Source organism: Trachurus japonicus, chromosome 18, assembly GCF_045865225.1.
Source record: "Trachurus japonicus isolate A0001 chromosome 18, Traja_1.0".
NCBI classification, from domain to species: domain Eukaryota; kingdom Metazoa; phylum Chordata; class Actinopteri; order Carangiformes; family Carangidae; genus Trachurus; species Trachurus japonicus.
In genome coordinates this window covers 25,979,492-25,998,473 of record NC_140924.1, presented here as the reverse complement: position 1 = coordinate 25,998,473, position 18,982 = coordinate 25,979,492, and the positions used below count along the sequence as shown (strand labels likewise).

Sequence of the window (18,982 nt, the reverse complement as noted above, 5' to 3'; positions counted from 1 at the left end):
ATTTCACAACAGTATGAATGCGTAAAATCAAATATAGTCAAAATATAATTACATTACTCCTTGTATATATTATCTAATATGACCAATTCTTAATCCCCAGGGGAAATGTTTGAAATATTCAGATCATAAATTGTCATCTATACCAAATGTTTGCGTTTATTTTAATCATTTTTTGTTTTGCTTTTTTTTTTATTAATAAATGACACGTTAACATTTAAATTCCCACCAATTCAATGCTACGTTAGTTAAATGGACCAGTATCTGTGCATTTATCTTTATTTTTGCACACATCTGCCGATATGGTTCCAACATCATCTTTTTGTGAAGGTAACAGTATTTAAGAATCTTTACGATTAATTAATTGTGGCGTTTAATACCACAATTAATTGTGAAGACAAGTAAGTGTGTGTGTTGTTTATTGTACGTGTTTGTGGCTTTCTTTGAGGCCTTCAGGACGGGGGTTGGTGGCTCCCACTTGAAACATTGTGGTTCCATACCAGCCATTTTTAATGTCATGATTGATGACAGAGTGCCATCAAGTGCCAGACTGTTCCTTGTTTTGGTCTTGTTTAGTCCAACCATGGAGAACATCCTCTCAGCGTCAACGTTTGAATGTGGGAGCACAAGCACTAATGCAGCTATCTTTGACAGCCTCCCAAACTGCCTCAAACCGGTCACCTTTGAAAAAAGAAACTGAGAGTGTCTATTACTCTAATGCTTAGCTTTTATTATTTCATATTAATTATAAATGTCATATGGTGCAAACTATTTCTTACCTTGCTCTTTGTTGAGGACATACTCCCCCAAAACTCCTCAACATTAAAGGTGGTGGGATCTTGGGGCATGGGGATGTCCATGAGTTGGTAGTCCAGGAACTCTTCACTTACTTTATCCTGTTCCTGCGGCCCATGGAATGGAAGTAGTTCCTGAAATCTAAAAAAAAAAAAAGCACCATGTGTGAAGAACAAATTAAGGATTTGTTTTGTGACCATGATCAAAACTCAACTTAATACTTAAAGTATTAAATATGTGAAATCCTGGAAAATGTGGAAACCCTTGCCTGTCTACAAAGTATAGGGCGTCTTCCACCCCACACTCAGCCCTCTGCTGGACATCAACAAATCTAGCCGTCTCAGAAGGGCCTCATTGAAGGAGAGGGTCTTGAGCCCATACTCCACTGCCCTGACCAGAAATGCCCGTGCTGCCTGCTGGAATAGCTCCACCTCCTGAGCTGTGATGTCTCCAGCCTCAAGGAACCTGTTGAGGGTACCTCTGGTTGTGAAGCCAACATTTAGCCTTTCTCCGACCAGACAGAAAACAGAAGAGATAAAGATAATTAAGTACATAAAACAATATCCCAGAAACAAAATCACATTTTATTCACTAAATGCATCAGGGTAGACACAAAGGAATTTGACTTTGCAATCAGCATTTTAATGCAAGACTAGACAGACATACAGTGAGGGCACAGATTCAGCAAGATATGCACAATAAGTGCAAGTGATTCCTCTGTAAGCATGCTATTTTACCCATAGACTATATACATTTTATGGCTTTTCCATCACATCAGATATATCACCCAACTCATAACAACAGTCTTCCCAAAAAGTATTTGAGGTCAATGAAACATTTATCTCCTAATTTGAGACTTAATAGTATTACCTGGTAGTTGGTTTTTGTCATGACCAGAGACCCTGTTCAGGTTTAAGTTGTTTTCAGTCATGTTGTCTTGTGGTTTCCTGTTTTATTTTGTAATTTACCTCTCCTCTCGTTTCAGGTGACTTGCCCCTTCCTCCTGTGTTCCCCCACCAGTTTGATTGTCTGCCCCGCCCTGATTGTTTCCACCTGGTCCCCATTTCCTTGTGTGTGTGTATTTAGTCAGCGTCTCCCTTTGTTCTGTGTCAGTTCGTCTTGTCCGTGACCCTTGAGACTCCATGCCCCATGTCAGGTTTTTCTCCTCGTAAGAGTGACTTTGTGTTTTTCCATTTTATCCCTCAAGAGAGTGGTTTTTGTTCTTTGTTTTTTCCCTCGAGCAGAGTGAGTTTTTTGTTTGAATTACCTGAATAAAACCCTGTTGATCGTGCAAACCAAGTTTTTGAGTCGTGCGTTTGGGTTCGGACCCCGGCCCTGTCAGGACGAACTGACCAGCATGAACCCAGCCGACTCTGATCAACTCGCGGCAGCGATTCGCTCTCAAGCTGCCCGCTTGAATAACCAGGAGGGCCAGATCTCCTCTCTGCATCGGGGAGTGACGGACCTGGCTAGCAATCAGGAGGACTTCAAAGCTGCCATGTCCGACCAAGTAAGCCAGCTGGCTTCCCAGGTGGAGCAAGTTCTCTCCCTCCTCACAAGGAGTTCTCCCTCTCCTGCCCCTACAGCCACACCGTCTTCAGCAGCTGCTGACACACGGACCGTCTCTGGTTTTCCGGGCCCAGCTCCACGCCTCGCTCCACCAGAAAAATTCTCCGGTGAGTCTGGAGAGTGTCGGGCATTTATCATTGACTGTGAAATGCATTACGAATACATGCCCTCAGCGTTTCCTACAGAACGTTCAAAAGTTGCTTTTATGATTTCACATCTCGCCGGGAGGGCGAGGGCGTGGGCGACAGCAGAGTGGTCCCGTGATTCATTTACTTGTGAATCTCTTGATGATTTTGTGGGGGCTCTGAGGAAGGCTTTTGATCCCACCCTGTCGGACCGAGAGAAGGCGCGAGAACTGAGCAATATCAAACAGGGCATGGACTCTGTGTGTGATTATGCCATCCGCTTTCGCACTCTAGCCACCGACAGCGGGTGGAACGACACTGCCCTTTATGATGTTTTTTTAAAGGGCCTCTCTAATCGGATTCAAGATTTGTTAGTGCCCCTTGATCTGCCGCCAGGTTTGGATTCGTTGATGGCTCTGGCTATCAGGACGGACAACCGTTTACAAGAGCACAAAAGGAATCGCACCTCGTCAGCTGCGGTTGGGAGCCGGAGCTTCTTCCCCGCCCCATCCCTGGCTCCGCGGCGGAAGGTGTTGTCCGAGGAGAATGAGGAGCCGATGCAGCTGGGACGAGCCAGGTTGTCCACTGAGGAGCGGCGCCGGCGTCTGCTGGAAGGGAGGTGTTTCTACTGCGGGCAGCAAGGTCATCTTCTTCCAGCGTGCCCAGTAAAAGGGCAGGCTCACCAGTAAGTGGGGGGGTACTGGTGAGCCGTTTGTCCTCCTCTGAGTTGCCTCTCCGTTCCCCATCCGAGGTCAAGGTAAAGCATCTCAACACCACTGTTTCACTTGGGGTTCTTATTGATTCAGGGGCAGATGAAAGCTTCATGGATTGGGATTTTGCCCAAAGACTTCAATTAAAGACTCAACAGTTATCCCGGCCATTAGAGGCCAGTACTCTTGATGGAAGCCAGATATTCAAAGTGACTCACAAGACTGAACCTGTGGAAGTAACTGTAGGTGACCACCAAGAACTCATGTGTTTTCATTTGTATCGTTCTACCCAGCACCCTCTTATTTTGGGTTTTCCATGGTTGCGGGAACATAACCCACACATTGACTGGGGTACTGGGAGGGTTTTGGGCTGGGCTGAGGGATGCACAAACAAATGTTTAAGAGTTTGTCATGATCAGAATGCTGAAACTGTATCTAACACTGTATCTGCTAATCTCGGCACAGACTCTGAATCCCCCGACCTGACGTCGGTTCCAAGTTGCTACCATGACCTGGGAGAAGTATTTAGCAAAAGTAAGGCTCTCTCTCTTCCTCCTCACAGACCACACGATTGTCCCATTGACTTAATCTCAGGGTCCCCTATCCCTAGGGGCAGGTTGTATTCCATCTCTGGCCCCGAAAGGCAGGCCATGACTGATTACATTGAGGCCTCGTTAAAGGCTGGCCTTATTCGCCCCTCTTCGTCTCCAGCAGGGGCAGGATTCTTTTTTGTGGGGAAGAAAGATGGGTCCCTGAGGCCTTGTATTGACTATGGGCCACTTAATGACATCACTGTTAAAAATCGGTATCCATTGCCACTCATGTCATCCGCCTTTGATCAGCTCCAGCAGGCCAAGATCTTTACCAAATTAGATCTTAGAAACGCATATCACCTGGTTCGTATCCGAGAGGGCGATGAATGGAAGACTGGTTTTAACACGCCCAGCGGTCATTATGAATACCTGGTCATGCCCTTTGGATTGACTAACGCTCCCGCAGTTTTCCAAGCCATGATCAATGATGTTCTCAGAGACTTCCTGAACCGATTTGTTTATGTTTACTTGGATGACATCTTGATCTATTCCCCAGACCCAGACTCTCATGTTGACCATGTACGTCAGGTTCTCCAGCGGTTGCTGGAAAACCAATTGTATGTTAAAGCTGAGAAAAGTGAATTTCATGCCGACACTGTATCCTTCCTTGGCTTCATCATAGCTCCTGGAAGGGTGCAAATGGACCCGGCTAAAGTTAGCGCTGTGGCTCAGTGGCCTACACCTGATAGCCGCAAAAAGGTTCAGCAATTCTTAGGATTTGCTAACTTTTACAGGCGGTTCATCAGAAACTTCAGCGCCATAGCTGCACCTCTACATGCCCTCACATCTCCACACACTCCATTCCGGTGGTCCTCTCAAACTGAGGAGGCCTTTCAGCAGCTCAAGACCCGCTTCACAACTGCTCCCATCCTCACGGTTCCTGATCCCAGCCGGCAATTCATGGTGGAGGTGGATGCCTCCAATGACGGGGTGGGAGCTGTTCTCTCTCAACGCTCCAGTAAGGACAACAAGCTTCACCCCTGTGCCTTCCTGTCACGGAGGCTTTCACCGGCTGAGAGGAACTACGATATCGGGAACCGTGAGTTACTGGCTGTCAAAGTTGCGCTGGAGGAGTGGAGACATTGGCTAGAGGGCGCACAACATCCGTTCATTGTATGGACAGATCATAAGAATCTGGAATATATTCGCAAAGCTAAAAGACTGAACCCTCGTCAAGCCAGATGGACATTGTTTTTTAACCGTTTTAACTTTGTGCTTTCTTACAGGCCGGGGTCCCAGAACACCAAGCCTGATGCCTTGTCCCGTCTGTTTGACCCCGAGCCTACTGCCAAGGAACCTGAGCCCATCCTTCCACTGAACTGTGTGGTTGGAGCGGTGACTTGGCAAATAGAATCTCTGGTGAAGCAAGCTAATGGTGAGAACCCGACACCTAGTGGTTGCCCGGCAAATCGCTTGTTTGTCCCTGCTACTATGCATCCACAGGTGATCCATTGGGCTCACACCTCACTGCTCACCTGCCATCCGGGAATCAAGAGGACCATGTACGCCATCTCCCAGAGGTTTTGGTGGCCCTCCATGGAGCGAGAGGTCCGGGAGTATGTGGAGGCATGCCACGTCTGCGCCCGCAACAAGACCTCCTCCAGGGCACAGATGGGTTTGCTGCAACCACTCCCCATTCCTACTCGTCCTTGGGCTGAGATTTCTCTGGACTTCGTCACGGGGCTCCCGGTCTCTGGAGGTAACACCACTGTCCTCACAGTGGTGGACAGATTTTCTAAAATGGCTCATTTCCTTGCTTTGCCTAAATTGCCGTCTGCTAAGGAAACGGCTGAAATTATGATGTCTCATGTGTTTCGCATTCATGGATTTCCCAAGGATATTGTTTCAGACCGGGGGCCCCAGTTCGTCTCCGAGTTCTGTAACCTCATCGGAGCCACGGTCAGCCTGACCTCTGGGTATCACCCGCAATCTAATGGACAGACGGAACGGCTCAACCAGGTTTTGGAGACATGTCTTCGGTGTTTGGTGTCACAGAATCCAGCTTCCTGGAGCAAGAACCTAGTGTGGGTGGAATACGCCCACAATTCCCTTCCCACCTCAGCCACGGGCATGTCTCCATTTCAGTGCGTCTTCGGTTACCAGCCCCCTGTCTTCTCTGACGCTGAGAAGGAAATCACTGTCCCATCGGCCCACGCTATGGTCAGGCGTTGCCGTCGCATCTGGGCGGCCGCCCGTAAGGTCCTCCTACGCAGCACGGAACGCATGAAGAGGGCGGCAGACCGGAGGCGTCGTCCTGCTCCGGTGTACCAGGCTGGCCAGAAGGTCTGGCTCTCTACACGTGACTTACCTCTCCATGTCGATTCCAGGAAACTGGCTCCACGGTTTGTGGGTCCCTTTCCGGTGTCGTTGGTCCCTCCGCCGTTCGTCTGCGCCTGCCTCGGTCCCTGAGAGTCCACCCCACCTTCCATGTCAGCCGGGTTAAACCGGTTAAGGACAGTCCCATGGTCCCCGCAGCCAAGCCCCCTCCACCCCCCCGGATGGTCGCTGGTGGCCCTGTTTACTCGGTCAAGTCTCTTCTGGCCGTGCGCAGTAGGGGACGGGGCAGGCAGTTCCTAGTGGACTGGGAGGGCTACGGTCCTGAGGAGCGGCAGTGGGTCCCTGCACGCTTCATTGTAGATCCTGAGCTCGTCTCTGACTTCTATAGGCGGCATCCTCAGGTGGCTGGTCCGTCAGGGGCCGGCCCTGGGGGGAGGGGTACTGTCATGACCAGAGACCCTGTTCAGGTTTAAGTTGTTTTCAGTCATGTTGTCTTGTGGTTTCCTGTTTTATTTTGTAATTTACCTCTCCTCTCGTTTCAGGTGACTTGCCCCTTCCTCCTGTGTTCCCCCACCAGTTTGATTGTCTGCCCCGCCCTGATTGTTTCCACCTGGTCCCCATTTCCTTGTGTGTGTGTGTATTTAGTCAGCGTCTCCCTTTGTTCTGTGTCAGTTCGTCTTGTCCGTGACCCTTGAGACTCCATGCCCCATGTCAGGTTTTTCTCCTCGTAAGAGTGACTTTGTGTTTTTCCATTTTATCCCTCAAGAGAGTGGTTTTTGTTCTTTGTTTTTTCCCTCGAGCAGAGTGAGTTTTTTGTTTGAATTACCTGAATAAAACCCTGTTGATCGTGCAAACCAAGTTTTTGAGTCGTGCGTTTGGGTTCGGACCCCGGCCCTGTCAGTTTTGTGGGTCTTGGTAGGCGATGCTGTGGACTTCTGGGCCCTGGAGTGCTGATGGCTTCAGGAACCTCGCACACAGTTTTTTGATGAACTTTGTCATCTGCAAATTTGTAGTTAATAAAATACTTACATGAATTACTGAAAAGGGGACTTATCAGCCAATCAAAAATAAGCAGACATATTTGGCAGCAGAGTATGCCAACCCTTGCATTTTACCTCTCCGTGGAGAAGGAAGATGGAAGACCTTTCTCTCTGGAGAAGGAGGTTCAGTGTGGAGAACACTGGCAGCACTGCAGGGGCGTCACTAGGTTTTAAGGACAGGGGGGGCTTAGCCCCCAGTAGATGCACAGGATGTGAGCAAATGTAGTGCGCAAGCACGAACTTTTACAATGTCCCAGAAAAAACACAATATTTAGAATTTAGAGTATTGAATCATGGGCTAGTTGAATCTAAGAATTCAACTACTTTTGAATTTTACTGTGTAAAAGTAGATGCTAAAAAAAGTGAACCTGAGTAATTTTTCAGGTGTTTGACTATCATGGATATGTCCAGGTGGACTGGAAAACTAATTATATTTCACTAGTAGCCTGTGTCATAATGGTTATACACTCCATCCAAATACAGCTGTTTTTGGCTCATTTTGATTTCACCCAGACCTCCTCACATTTTCAAATAAGACCAGACAACAGAAATGAAGTGCGACTCCAACTGGAGCAGATATTTATGCTAAAGAGTGCACATTTCACCCTAGAAACCCCTTCATCTTCTACACAACCAGGACCTCCACAAGAAATTTCAGATTTTTTTTTTTTTCTGAGCTGAAATAGACACTGGGGGGTGGTTCAAATGACTGACCCTGAGAATCATTTTAATTTGAATATTCTGCTTTTATTAGTAGTTTTATTTGGACTAGGTTTAAAAATATATATATTACCTAGCCTATATTGTTATCATGCTGTTTTTATATTCCTGTGTCTTACCTGATCTTCTGCATCTTCAGGGCATGTCTCAGTCTGGCCTCTCCATACAGCATTTCTCTCTCTGTCTGTGCTGCCTGCAGTGGCACCAGATATCATTAGTATTTTAAATTAATCCATTAAATAATCTGTTTTTACTGCCAAATGTTATTTTCCTTAACACAGCCAAGCTATAAAGTACCAGATGCATGTTACAGTAACACATTACACACATACACAGCACACACACACACACACACACGGCGCATGAGACAGACAGAGAGAGAGAGAGAGAGAGAGAGAGAGAGAGAGAGAGAGAGGAACACACACAGGAGTGTTCAGGATCCCCGTTTAAAAGTTTTCCCCACCAGAATCTAGCCGAACTTTGGAGCATTATTTAGCCCGTTTTCTGACAAGCTATCATGCCATGGTTGGTACCAACAGAAGCCTAGCATCTCCTGGTTTCATATAATATCTGTATCTTCGCTCTAGCTTTAAAACTGATCCGTTTACAACGCGATTAATATTTCACATGAATTCAAATTTTATCGCGGTCATTTTTGACAACACTGCTATTTAGAGATGTAGTAGCTTACTGTCTGATGCCTGCTAGTCCTCTTTTAGCTGCAGGTGGACTGACTCTCCCTCTGTTGACCTAGAGCCCCTGCAGCCCGTCACTGCAGGCTCGGAGCGGAGCTTCAAACAAGCCGCCGCTACATGGGCGCAACCAACTCACAGCTGGGAAGGGGGTGGTCACACACTCAACAAACTAATTAAATTAAACAAATCAGAAATAACAAGAGACAAATGCGGTGACAGCTGGGGTTCTTAAAAGGAGAATATATGTCACATATATATATATATAAAAAAAAGTCACATAATAAAAGAACACCAAATTATTTGGGGGGGCTTAAGAATATTTTAGGGGGGCTTGAAAGAAGAGGAGGTAGACTTCCGTCATCGGGCTGGAAAATGCATCCACCAGTCTTCTAAACCTTGGTTGACTCTGATCTGTAAATAAAAAGAGGTAATGCTTAAAGGGATAGTTCAACATTTTGGCAAATTGGCCCATTGCCATAATTGCTATAGTCATAGCAGTAGGTTCATTACCTTTAATTGTCGGTGTAAGCTATTTTCAGTACGGCGGAGCGCAGCAGCTGGCTGCTCAGAGCTACGCTATGGAGGCTAACGGAATTTCTTGGTTTCCCTCATTAAACTCATCAAATACAAAATCCCAAAACTCCACAGCGCTTTTGTAGACAAGTTGTGAGCTGCACAACCACCACGCTATGAGATAATGACGGAACGATACGAAACGGAGCCGTTTTCGAGGTAAATACATACAAAACCGCTGATGCGCGTTGCGTTCAGGGACAGTTTTTCAGCAAGCGGTCTCCGTATTTACCCTGTATTTACCTCGAAAACGGCTCCGTTTCGTATCGTTCCGTCATTATCTCATAGCGTGGTGGTTGTGCAGGTCACAACTTGTCTACAAAAGCGTTGTGGAGTTTTGGGATGTTGAATTTGATGAGTTTAATGAGGGAAACCAAGAAATTCCGTTAGCCTCCATAGCGTAGCTCTGAGCAGCCAGCTGCTGCGCTCCGCCGTACTGAAAATAGCTTACACCGACAATTAAAGGTAATGAACCTACTGCTATGACTATAGCAATTATGGCAATGGGCCAATTTGCCAAAATGTTGAACTATCCCTTTAAAATTATGTATTTAGTCTGGTGTAATGCAGCTGCACTACTGTCAATGAAATAAACAACATACTTAAAGCAGAAGTAAGTGATATATTTGTGTTAATATAAGTCTTAAATAGTTATATCTTCCGACAGCAATCACTTACATAGAGTGTTTGGTCTGAAACACGGGTCTCTCAGTCACTCTGCTCTGCTCTGAGTCGAGGAGAAAACATTTATCGTATCCTACAGTTTTTATCCAATGAGGAGAGAGAACGGCATGCAGGGCTGTGTGTGCAGCCAAGGGACGCCGTGAATGTGGCGACGTAGGGACGAGGACTGTTATGGTGCGTTCAAGGAAACTCGTAACTCGTGTTTTTCCGACCTGTGAAGTTGTATCATGTTTGATCTGGTACGACTTCACAGGTCGGGAGTTACGAGTGGCCGTTATAGTGACTTTCACAGGTAAAACAGGTCGGAAAAACACGAGTGGGTTGCCTGGAACGCTACAAAGTCGTAAGTTGTGACTTGAAGCTGTAATTTACGATTTCAAAAGCCTACCTGGAACGCAGCATTAGCGAAAACGACCGGATCGCTTACTTCTGCTTTAAAGACTTAAAATAGCTGGTAAGTGGCCCAAACTGCCGCAGAATCCATGTGATGCACATCTCTAGGCTTAAAGGTTCATGAGGCAAGAAATGCACATGCGTTTTAAGTTTTTTACTGCTAATGGGCGATGAAGCGTTCAAAACCAAAAAGAATGAGCCCACCCGCGTATCTCTCCGTTGCCTTGAACAGGCTGTGTGCTGCATAAAGCCTTGGTTATACTTTCGCCTGGCTCCGTTGGCAGTTGGCGCGCGCACCTCGGCAGAGCGCACAGGCGTTTATACTTGCCGCATTCACCGTTGCAATATTCGTAGCAAAGACAGGGGGCGGTAGATAAAAAAATACAATAGGAAGTAGCAGAAGCAACTAAAAACAGAAAAGAAGTAAGCAGGATTTCTCCTATAGCTCTACTATTTACCTTAATTAAAAACCTCCGGTGTAATTATGATAGTTAACTACATGATTTGAAAACCAACCGTCCTTGCAACATCAGTGTAGTAGTTATATAACGTTATCGATCGCTCCATGTATTGATTTTTCGCCGGCTTGTTGTAAACAGATGCACATGGAGGAGAGGAGGGACCGGATTTGCATAGTTCCTCGAGTTCTGGGTCATTTGATGGTCTTTATAACTTAATAACGAGTTGTACAAATGCTAGAGCGTACCAGCTCAGCCAGTCTTCCCTCAAATTCATCCATTTTGAACCGAGCGACACTCGCGCGGCGCGCGCCAAGTTTCAAAATCCTGGAGGTGCGCGACAGCGCGCGACGCTGTCGCGAGGTGCGCGTTTACGTCATTTGTGGCGCGCGAGCCTTGCGCACTCGCGACTGCGTCGAGCATAAACCAGGCTTAATGCGCTGCAATTCTGGGTCCGAATTTCCCGCGCTGTCCGCGGATGTGACGTCAAATGACGCTGCATGCGTGTCCTCGACAGCTTCGGCTTTCACCGCTTGCGAATAGCGGTCGGCGGATGTCTTGCAGCCTGAACAGTTAAGTGAGCAGCGAGTAGAGAAATAACGTCACTTTCTTACATTTTAATATTTTTTCATGCGAGAAAGTGACAGTTTAGAGTCCCACTCTGTTGTCAGTTTATCCAAATAACGTCTGTAAGGGACCGTTCGTTATTTATGGAATGGGCCACCGGAGGAAAATGGGGGGGGGTCATGTCATAATATTCTTTGTTGAGGGGTGGGTCCACTAAAAAAAAAAGGTCAGTGAGGGGGGGTCATTCAACATTTTGTCTGGAGGACACTGCAATGCCCGCAAAAAACAAAAACAAAACAAAAACGGTTCATTTCAAAGCTGCAACCACTGATGACAATGAGAGCAACGGCCCCTAAATCACAACGTTATTTGATATTGTTCTGATCTGCCCTGAGTGGGGTTCGAACCCGAGTCTCCCACACCGCAGGCGACGATGCTAACCGCTTCGCCAAGAACTCAGTAAGGATTTTGCCGGCGGCTTAGCACGTGTTTTATGGGTGAGTGAGTTTAACTTCAGTACCGTACAGAGGCTCCGCTGCCTGCCTGCCTCATTGCGTAACTCTACATAGTCTGAGCAGCACGTACGTTCACGTTGCTTTCGTGAATTGTAAACACACAGACACCCCCCTCGGTTTTCGCGTCCAGCAGTTTAGCGGCTAATTCAACTGCAGTGATGGATAACTGTACCGGGGCTCAACAACTTAATGAGCTTCATTTGAGGAATAAACGGCAGCTTTTACCTGACGGGAGACCGACGCCTGAGCTACGGTAGCTAACAGTTAGCTGGTTTTATCTACTTTCTCTCTCTCTCTCTCTTTCTTACACACGCAGGCGCAGGCACACACACACACACACACACACACACACACACACACACACACACACACACACACACACACACAGTTGTCTGTCATATCTGTCGTAAACCTTGCAATAATAGGCTACGTTGTTGAGTGCAGTTCACATTATTGTTGCTTCGGTTTGAGTGTGGATTAATTGTTAATGGCTTGTTGTGTAATGTGAGCTGGTCCAAAATCGCGATTCTGTTATTGATGAGTTGGGTTTTAATAACAGCTGATGAATGGCATTGTGATGAGAAGGTGTTGCACACATGGTTGTCAAAATGAAATAATGTAGTGTCACGCGCTACGTGATGCGATGTCACGTGTCGATGGCTGGGGGGGGGGTCATGTATCTTTTGATAAGGCTTAATGCAGGGTCATGTTAAAATTTACTGACTCCGACAGGGGGGTCATGTAAAAAAAAAAAAAAGTCCCGTGAATCCCTCCGGTGGCACTGATGATAAATAACGAACAGTCCCTAAGTAGGTTTGCTCCGACATTTTTCGGAGGAGTGCAGAGCCACACACGCAGCAGCAGCAGCAGCAGCTCGTCACAGAGGCTGCAGCCGGGGAGCTGAGCTCATCGGCCGGTCAACCTCTGTCCTCCTCCCAGGGAAGAAAACCAGCCGAGTAACTTCCCCACAGGTTTTTAGCATAGACTGTAAAAAGAGGTTTTTAGAGGTTTTCTGCCGGCTGGTTGAATTGTTTTTAGGAGATAGGATTGATGAAATCTAACAGTGGCACTGTGGCAGTCGCATTAGTTCATTTGAATGAAAAGTGAAGCAAGCAAGCAAACTTTATTTATATAGCACATTTCATTCCGAAGAAGCTTCGCAGCCTTGGGGCTCGTACAAAAATCACCATATTTAGGCTACTTCAATAAATAAATAAATAGTTTTACAATGAGCCGATTGATTAATCCGCGGTCAGTTTATCCCAACAACGCCTGTAAGGACATTCTCCGACGTGTTGGGAGGAGTGCAGAGCCACTAGAGCAGCCGAGCGGCACCAGAGGCTCACAGAGGCGGCGGCGGCGGCCGCTGCTGACCTGATGCCCGGGCGGTCAACCTCCCGGTGTCGCGGTAAATTGAGCACTGTACAATGAGCACGGCACGGCGCATTACTGTTTATTAACAGCCAAGCGCGGTGTGTGTGTGTGTGTGTGTGTGTGGGGGGGGGGGGTCCGCCCGCTATTCAGACATCCCGCTATTCCGACATGTCACTATTTAGACATCCCGCTATTACGACATCCCTCTATCTAGACATGCCGGTAGTCCGACACTTTTTGATACCGCTATTCCGACACGTCTTTTTTATTTTTATTTTATTTTTATTTTTTTACAGCTGCGCAGGCGCGTCTCTCTCTCTCTTTTCTTTTCAGCATGTCTATCACTGGTTTGATGAGGGGGTGATGTTCTTAATCTCAACAACTCAACTATCAAGTCGCAAACAAAACTGACACATATGATAAACAAACAGAACTATGCTGCAGTTTGTTTGTCAAGTTAACCTGTGACCGTCAGCACCACGGACAGCGGAGAGCTGCAGCTGTGAGCGTCTGGGCTCTGGGCTCAGGGCCTTATTTATCAAAACTGTAAGTAAGCAGTGTAGAACTGCTGCTACTAATTTTTTTGCTTAGGCCTACGGTGAAAAGACATCCCAAAATATTTACACCTTTTTCAGATCTATCAAACTGTGCGTGCACAACTCTGCACCTCAACTTTGATAACTGGATCTAAGAATGGTGCACAGTTGCGCACGTGAACACACCTCCGTCCCCGGAATGCACGTGCATATTAATTAGCCATGTGCGCTCTGTGGAGCGACAACAAAGTGACAACGAAGACAACGGGCGGAGGGGGGGAGAGAAAGCTAGATACATGGCATCGGGCAATAAATCAGGCAAAAACCTCCCAAATCTCAACAAAAGAGAGCAGAAAAAAGAATAATCTTATGTAATCTGCCCCTTTATTCCAGACAATCTTTTTTTCTTCTTTTACCTATGTTAAAACGATGTAAAGCAGCAGGATAAACTCAGGTGACAGAATAATAACAGTCTCAGTAGCTGCAGATCAGTGTGCGCTGCTGCCGGTGTGTTTTTAAACTTGGAGGGTTTGTTTTTTCTTCTCTAATAGGCATATATATGTATTTGTGTATGAGAAACAGTGTCTCAGATGAAAAAATAAAAATAAATCAGAAGGACACGTCTGACTATAACGTAATCAATCAATGTCGGAAAAGCGGAATGTTTGAAAAATAGTAAAGTGCCGCTACTCTGACATTGAAAAAAAAAAATGTCGGAATAGTGGGACGCTTAAAAAATAATGTTAATGCCGCTATTCCGACAATTAGAAGTCAATGTCGAAATAGCGGCATGTCGGAATAGCAGCATGTAACCGTTTGTGTGTGTGTGTGTCGTGAGAGAGACAGCAGGTAGAGGGGCTGACTGGCAGAGATGAGGGATAGTGAAAGCTGTTCTTTTTTTCTGTGAGAGACTGCTGCGGCGGACCCAAACGAAACTGTGGCGGCTGATTAATGGAAAACACTGGTATAGTAACGTTATGCCGTTTCCAATTCAGCCACAGTGTCACTGTCACAGCATCAGCTGCAGCTATGGAGAGTTGATGCGCGCTCCTGCACCAGCTTGGCTGATGGCTGCAGTAACCCTGACGGCCGCTACGGCCGTTGTATCGCTAATGAGTTTTATTCCTTGATCTTGCCTCAAGCTCCTTTAACCATTGCACTGAAATGTGCAGCAGAATCTCCATATACTCGCTCCCATTGAAGTCACAAAATTCTGGAATAGATAAGATATATATATACATAACATCAATAGCAAGGCAAGGCAAGGCAATTTTATTTGTATAGCCAGTTTTTACAAACAGTTTGTCTCAAGTCTCTGCAATTGAATTTTTTGCACCTGTATTTACAGGAGCATTGTCGATGGAGAGACCTACACAATTTATCCAAGGGATATTATTTTCCTGCAAGGTGTCATTGATTTTTTTATAAATCACTTCTGCAGTGCCACAGCTCTTTCCACTGGTGGTGCACATATCCAGGAATCTGTGCACAACGTTGTTGTTGTCGAATATTCTCACTGTGAGGGGATTCATCTTCTCTAGACCTGTAACAATAACGTGCATAACTAAACTTACATCTTGTTCGAAACTTGTATGAGTGTGCATGAAGAAATGGATACAAACTTAAAGGTACAGTATGTAAGAAATCTAAAGCAACTAGCTGTAAAATCGTCCTAATATGTAACAGAGACTTAGGAATAATGTTCATATAACATACTGAACTCACCAACAACAATCCTATAGCCAAGATATTTGCATTAAAAAAATGTGTTTTGCAGACCGCAAATCATGTTTATGTTTTGAATTTCTATGGTTGGTATGTGTCGCCACCCAGCGCTTTCTCCCTGTCACAGCGTCTGTGGCATTTCAGACTCTGGGTTGCCAGTTAGCTTCCACTGAGCTGCAAATACGGCTGGGAGATAAAACAAGATCATGAAAAAAAAAGATTGTTTTCTATTATCGGTTATTATGGTCATATTTGCTTGATATCACACGGTAGAAATAAGTGGCTTGTCGCTCTGCCGTTTAATAGGCTACACAGCTTGCTGTTGTGAGCATAGCCTAGTTAGTTTGAGCTGCTGCTAAAGCTAAAGGGAAAAATTACAAAGTTACAGTGTGTGTGTCTGTGTGTGTGTGTGTGTGTGTGTGTGTGTGTGTGTGTGTGTGTGTGTGTGTGTGTGTGTGTGTCAGCGCTGCACACACAGACACAGCGTCAGAGCGGTGAATGTAACAATAACTTGCTGATCACCTGAGTGACATGAACTCCGCTCGTAGTTGCTGTGAGTCAGAGCAATAATAATAATGTTGAAGAATATATAGCTTTTTACTCTGCTTTGAGACTGACTGAGTGAGCAGAGCAGGTTAGCGCGTCGCTGTCTGGCAACCTGGAGTCTGGTGGGTAGGGGAGGGGGGACAACGCGCTGCTGTGTTTTGAATTTGACTGCAGCAACAATTTTGGCCACATTCTTACATATTGTACTTTTAAATTACTGCTAGTTGTTAAACTCTTACCACTATCGTTTGAGCCATCTGTGACAAGTGTGAAAGGATTCTCTCTCATCTTCATCACCAGTTCCTTCTTGAAATGTGGTGCCACTGCTTCATTTATGATGCACGTTGTTTTGGTACTTGTGCTCTTAAAGCTCTGAGCCGTGGGGGAGTCTCCAAAACATTCCTTGTACAAGGGGCTAAAATGGTCAGCAACAGAAAATGGAATATTGTGCTGCACCATTGCAACAGCAACCTTCACCTCAGCTCTCCTTGTCTGCAATAGAAACAACTGATTAATAATCATAAACATTAGATACGTTTTTATGGAAATACAACAATTTGATGGACACTGCAATTAATCAAACATCAGCCATTTGGTTTTCCTGTGCTATGTACCTTGGCCTCTTGTACACTCATGCCTCCAACAGAAGTTGCAGTGTGTAGAACTGTGTAACACTGCTGGCTGAGTTTAGAGCCTGTTTTTTGGCACGATGTCCCTTGCCTTCTACATGCCTGCTTATGTTCCTCACGCCTTGATGGGCACAGGAGTTTTCTTGTCTGCAGACTGAGCACCAGTAGAAGGAGCTAGTGGTTCCCATTAAAGGTACACCTATAGGTGGCTGCTCCACTTAATCCTCTGTTCTTTCTTGTTTCCAGTGGCTTTTCCACTGTCTCATCTATGGTGTCCTCCACAGTTTCTTCCACTGACTCATTCTCTACTGACACCATAGCTGTCTTCTTCACTGCCTCCTCTACAGCCTCTTCTACAGTGTCCTCCACTACTGCCCTCTCCACACTCTCCTTTTCTTGGCCTAATCTGGCAATCTTTTTAGGGAGCTGGGAGAAGCATGAAAGGATGCTTTTTTGCCTCTTCCCTGACATCTTTGAAGGCAAATGCAATAATTACTACTATGCATTGTCTGGATAAAATACAATGAAATATTTGTCACACACACACACACACACACACACACACCAGAGATGGAAATTAACTTTTTTGTAAATTTAAAAATCTACCTTCCACTACCAGCCACTTTTATACTCAAGGATTGATGTGTGCATAACAACCTAGAAACTTTTTTTTTTGTGCAAGACATGAACATAGTATTCCCCCATCAGTACTTGTTACCATAACGTTAGCTCATTATTATGCCATACCAATAAGGCTAGGGGGGATCTTAATCTTACCTTGACTTTAGTTCATGTAAACTCCGACAAAAAACTAGCTCCTGCCTACCCTTCTTCTTGCACCAGAAAAATACTTTGACTGGATCTAAAATTTCTAAATAGATTTGTAGAACCCAGATCTGACTGGAATAAGTTAACCTAATCTGCTGCTAGCTGCTAACTGCTAACTTCCATCCCTGACACACACACACACACACACACACACACACACACACGCACACACACACACACACACACACACACACACACACACACTCGCTCCCACTGCTCTGCCTGGACAAAATATTCATAGACAGTATAAAAGAGACTATTCCACAGCAACAAATAAATGATGACGTGACTTACTGTAATCATTGGGTCTTTCTGTCCTTATGAAACCACCTGCTTCATTTCGGTGAGTGTCTGGATGTGTTTAGTCCGTCTCTCTTTTTTTTTTTTTACCGCGGAATATCAAAATACAGCAGTGCTACTTTCTGATTGGCTGTTCCGCATATACTTTATTTGATTGGCTTGCGCGTGGCACGCAGCTTCTGATCTCTCGGGGGAACCATAGACTGTGGGGGGAGCTTGGTTCCTACCTGTTCCACTGTTAAAGCGGTGCAACTTGGTGGACGTCACCGTGGTAGGCTAATTTAAATGCGTGAGAAATACAATGTGTGGCGTGTGAGCGTGTGAACGGGTGGGAATGCGTGTGTCACACGCCAAATGCGTGAGACTTGAGAGCCCTGTAACATGATGAACTCACCAACAATTTTGTACAGCCAGAGTATTTTTTTGCAGACTGCAAATCATGTTTATGTTTTGAATTTACGTGTTTACATGTTGCGCCACCTAGCCCTCTCTCCCAGTCACGGCGGCATCAGTGGCGTTTCAGCCTCCGGTCTGGTCCACTGAGCTGCCGCTACGGCTGGGAGAAAACCAGATCACTGTGTTTTGAATTTGACTGCAGTAACCGTTTTTGGCCACATTCTTACACATGGCACCTTTAATGTTTCAACAGTTATATTTGACATTATCTTTACCTTTCAGATGGTGCACTGCTTTACACCAACTGTGACTTTACCTTGTTTCTATCCACACGGTGCCAAAAATCTGTGTTGGTACAAGCAGGTTGCAGGAGAGCAGCCTCAAATCATTTCCTTGGTCTACGCACATTCCAGTTCGTACAGTGAACTCCACGGCCATTTTAAAAATGACCCACAACTTTCATCTGATATTGAAGCAGGACCTTATAAACTGAATATTTGTGTGTGTCTGGGGCTCAGAGTCAGCCATGTACTTCTGTGGAGAAACCACTGTCAAAGTTACTAAATTTAGCAATGGAATAGTAAAAAAAAAAAAAAGCAAAGGAATAGTTCAACATTTTGGCAAATTCACCCATTGCCATAATTCCTATAGTCGTAGGAGTAGGTTCATTACCTTAAATTATAGGTGCATGTTGTTCAGTGGGGCAGAGACACGAGCTGCTCAGTGAAAACAGTTGAGGTAATGGTACATTGACCCTTGTCCCTCAAAACTCATCAAATCCACAATCCAACAACTCCAAAACACTCTTAAGGACAAGTTATAACCTGCACATTCACCACGCTATGAAATAATAATCTAACATTAGGAGACTGTGTTGATTTCGAGGCAAATGCACAGCCGACACTACACTCTTGATATGGCAGCTGGGTGGAGTGAT

At 45.6% G+C, this 18,982-nt stretch overlaps 1 pseudogene; it reads right to left on the bottom strand.

The window, feature by feature from the left end:
• Positions 1 to 1,064: 1,064 nt before the first annotated feature.
• LOC146969462 (uncharacterized) lies at positions 1,065 to 16,992 on the bottom strand (annotated as a pseudogene).
• Between the last annotated feature and the right edge of the window lie 1,990 nt (positions 16,993 to 18,982).